Genomic DNA, 4868 nt, shown 5'->3' on the forward strand with positions numbered 1-4868 from the left:
CAGGCCTGGGCTCTCTCTGAGTGTAGTGGGAGCCATGGGAGGTTCTGAGCAGGAGGGGCGCAGTCAGATCTGCATCCCACAAAAGTCCCTAAAGCTGTGCAGAGCGTGGAACCCAGGCAGCGAGGGTGGGAGCCGGAGTCCAGGAGGCCCCTGCAGAGGAGAAACCAGCTGCCCGGAGCCTCCTCTGGGCCTGAGGTCAGGGCCAGGATGGCAGAGCCCAGACACAACCCTGCTCTGCCTCTGCAGCCAGGCCCTCCCCACACTGCCCTGGCCCCTGAACTGGGCTGGCTCCAGCCAATGCAGAGCAGGCACCACAGCCTTTTGCGTCCCCACCAGCCTGTTTGGGCCAGGAGAGGAGGCCTGGTCTCAGGGTCCCAGAGAGCCCTCAAGCCATTCGCCCCCAGAGTGATGGCATCCGGGAGTCAGGGTTAGGGAATTCCCTTGCAAGCTGGGAATTCTCCACTCCCAGAATCCAGCTGTTCCTCAACATGCAGCAGCACAGGCCCAGCGTCTGCCATGGCCCTCCTGGTAGGAGACGCTTCCTATCTCAGAACCTCCCCAGAGCCTCGTGCTGTCCTCATAAAAAAAGAGTTAAATTTACTGTCCTAAATTTCCAGAATCAATGGGGAGAGGCCAAAAAGCAGAAACCAGGATTCCCGACCCTAAGGAACCTCCATTTTCTCATCTGCAAAATGGGATTGGGGGAAGACAAGAGTTACCTAAGAGGATTCTGCCTGCATCATGGGCCTAGAGCCCAGTGGTGATTGCATTTCCCAGACACCTTCTCTTCCACGTCTCTCTCTCATGCCTCCTGATCACTCTCCGAAATTACCTTATTTATTTGATTATTTGCTTATTCTCTGTTTTCTCAGCAGAATGTGACTCGGGTAAGCAGAGAGGACTTCCTAGAAGAGGGGACTTGAGTAGGGAAAATGGGATTAAGAGAGGCAGAAAGTTGGTGGGAGTAAATTCCAGGGAGCATAAGGGATTCAAAACCCAGGGCCCAAAGCAGGGGTATCGCAGGCACAGTCTTGACTTTTGTTCCCTCCCAGAGGCTCAGACTTACGCCATTGGACAATGGATCTTTGAAAATTAATTCAGTGTTTTATTCATCCTTAAATGCTTTAAAGCTGCAAATCAAACAGTCACTGGGTGCTTTGCTAACCATGTCCTGGGCCCCTGTGTTGCCAATAAGTGTGCTCTTTCACATACCAACCTGACCTTTCTCTGTCCCAGGCAAATCAATTTCTCCTGGTGTTCACTGCTCTAATTGCATCCACAGCGAGGCAGAGCAAACACCTTCTCCTCCTGACTTGCATTATGCAAAACCTTAATCTCCCCAAGTTTCCTAAAGCACCGTGTGATTCCCAGCCTCCCAGGCCAGGAAATACACTGTTTGATCTGCCAGTCCATATACATTAGATTTATTGGGGCAAATAAAGGAGCCTTGATACTATAAACTATCAGGAAATAATGAACCCCCCCCCCCCCAACCAAGCATGGACATCCCATAAATTTGCCTCTTAGGAAAAAAAATATATAAGGCTGCTGATCACAAATATATTGTCAGATTTATATCCTGTGTGCGATCAACAAAATGAAGAGGAGAGCAGATTTCTGTCTCCAGCAAACTCTTGGGCTGTCTGGGACTGGGGTTGGGGCTGGCCCATCCTGATCTGGGGGTAAATTGGCCTAAAGAAAGACCCCTGAAAGGCAAGGCAGGAAGGCAGGATGCTCAGGGTTGTAGTAAGAACAGAGTAAGAGAGAGCTGGCTTTGAAGCCTGGCTATGCACCTTTGTTGCTTTGTGACACTGAGTCTTGTAAGCCATATGATCTTTGTTGCAACTATGCACCTCTGCTCTTGTAGTCATAAACAATACATAGACAAATGGGCACAGCTGTGTTCCAATAAAACTTTGTTTATAAAAACAGCTCACCCCGCCTTAGTGTTCTGTTTGCATTTCAATTCTTCAATACCTAGTTAACATTTATACACACACACACACACACACACACACACAATTTTTGTTGTTAAAATAACTAGTATGGTTTAGAAACCATAGTATGATTTCTTTTATTTATTTATTTTTTGAGATGGAGTCTTGCTTTGTCGCCCATGTTGGAGTGCAGCGGTGTGATCTCGGCTAACTGCAAGCTCCGCCTCCCGGGTTCACGCCATTCTCCTGCCTCAGCCTTCTCAGTAGCTGGGACTACAGGTGCCCACCATTACACCCAGCTAATTTTTTGTATTTTTTTAGTAGAGATGGGGTTTCACCATGTTAGCCAGGATGGTCTTGATCTCCTGACCTCATGATCCGCCCACCTCGGACAAAGTGCTGGGATTACAGGTGTGAGCCACTACGCCCGGCCGACCACAGTATGAAATTTACAAAGCGCCAGACTAACCATCTTATCATTGGAACCTCATTCCCAGTGAGGTGTGGATTATGATAACAACAATACAAATCCCCTGACTGGACCCTTTAACAACAATAAAATCCCCTGACTGGACCCTTACTCAGAAATCAGAATCACAATTATGGTTCACATCAGTCTTACTGAATAAGTCATTTAATGTACTTGCTACTTTTTGTTCATCAGGTTCAAAGAGCAGAGTGTCATTAATGTAGTGGACCAGTGTGATGTTTTACACGACGAAAAGATCATCAAGAGTCTGCAAAGACTATACTGTGGCCAAAACAGAAGAGGTTAGCATAGCCCAGAGGCAAGGCTGTGAATGTGTACTGTTGGCTCTCATAGGTAAAAGCAGACTGCTTCTTATAGTTCTTACAAACCGATCTAGAAAAAATAAAGTATCTGCCAGGTCAATAGCTGCATTTGAGGTATCAGAGGGTTTGTTGATTTGCTTAAGCAAAGATAGCAAGTCTAGAATAGGGGCTGTAATTCACTTCACCACCTGATTAGATTTATAGTAATCCACAGCCATTCTCCAAGAACCATCTGCCTCTACATGGCCAAACAGGAAAATTAAATGGGAAACCATTGTGTTTACCACCTCTGCATCTTTCAAGTCTTTGAGGATGGCACTCATCTCTGCAATGCACCTAAAAATGCTATCCTGGCTAGGACAGAAATTATCTAGGGATTCCACTTGGGTCTTACTACTAGAATAGATTTTACTCTGTGAGTCTTTCCCATTGCCAAGAAACCTGGAAAACAGCTATAGAGTGTGTCTACAGGCCTATGGGGTCCACTGTGATTTGAAGTTGGGTCAAAATTCCACTTACTACTTGACTTCTACAAAGAGATCAGGCAAGAGGCCACGACTCCATAGTGACAGTTTGTGGCCACCAGATCTGGAGTTTTTCTATTACGTAGGTAGATCAAATAACATTTTGATACATTGCCCATCTATTTCATGTCTAAGGACATCATAATGAATAAGCCATTGCTAAAGATTCCCTGACAGTCAAAACATTGTAATTACCACTTCTTTTCTTCTGGACAACATGGTAAGTATGCCCATCTTGTCTTCAGGGGATAAATGCTGTCACATGTCCTCATCCTCACTGATATCTCCCATCTGGCGTCTCCCCCAGCATCTCCACCGCCCTGCCTGGCCCATTCAGAGCAGCCACCACGGAGATTTTTAAGGATGCAGGCGCTCCCCCCTTAGCAGATTTCTTGATGCCTAAGTGAGCGTCTGTCAGTCCCTGTGAGGGCATGTAATGGGCTGGGGGAGTGATGGTGTATGTCATTCATGGTAAAGCCACTCCAACATTCCTGTCTCCCTAAGCCTTTGAATAGTTTCCCTTACTTTGTGCAATGAACATTCTCTTCTCTCACTCTTATTAAATGAGGGCTGCCACTGAGACCAAGTGTAGTTATCAACCAAGTAATCAGAGCCACTTCCAGCCTCACGAACTTACCATGAAATTCAGAATTCCTAGTAAGTGCACCCACGTCAATACCTTTACCATGAGGCAGTGTTATATGCCGACCTCTTTAGTCTAACACTCTTATCATCTATTCATACACATATTCTGCAGGTTTCTGCCAATGTAAATTAGCAAGATCTTTCCAATGCTTTGGTGTATATGCTATTTCCTCTTAGGGGGGACTTTGTGCTGGTCCCCCTGGAATAGGCTGACATCTGACCCTGGATTAGTAGTAGCAAAGGTGGAGTCTGGGTAGCTCCTTTCACTAGAAGGCAGCCTTCTAGTGACCTCGTAAGGAGACATGGCAGGGATGCTGCTTCTACTTCGTTTCTTTTCCTTTATTTAAAAAAATAATGTGGTTTTAATGCCCACTGTGAGGGCAGGTACTTAGTAGGTTTATAATAGATACTTTTTAGATGAATAAATAAAAAACATTTTAAGGATAAGGGCCAAACGTTTGAAATTCTATTTTTTGATTTATAATAAAGTAACTTCCAAAATTCAGTCTTTCCCCCCAGTTAAGCCTCATTTAAACAGAACACCTGTCTATCTCCTAAGAAGCTCCTTCTCTGGCTCAGTGGGAAGCCCCTACAGACCAGGCTGGGATCTGATCCCCCTAAGTCTCCACATCTGGAAACATGATCCCTTGTACCTAATAGGTGCTCAGTAAACGTCGGCTGAATTAATGCATGTGGGTATTTTGCCTCCAGAGGGCTTTTCCAGAGTCACCCGTGTCAGCTGGGCACTGGTCACACCTCACCTTCCTTCTTTGGGTTGCACTCAAAGACAGAAACTGATCTTACTTTCCCACCAGAAAATCCTCTTCCACTCATAAACTGATGCCATTCTAGTGACCAACAGCTAGCCGCCCATGAGTGTGGTGGGTTCCCGCTGTCGGATCTCAGGGCTGAATGCAAACCCAGCCTTGCCTCAATGGCCCTCTTGCTACCCTCATCCTCTCCAGGGAGG

This window comes from Piliocolobus tephrosceles, chromosome 20, assembly GCF_002776525.5.
Source record: "Piliocolobus tephrosceles isolate RC106 chromosome 20, ASM277652v3, whole genome shotgun sequence".
Taxonomy (NCBI): Eukaryota; Metazoa; Chordata; class Mammalia; order Primates; family Cercopithecidae; genus Piliocolobus; species Piliocolobus tephrosceles.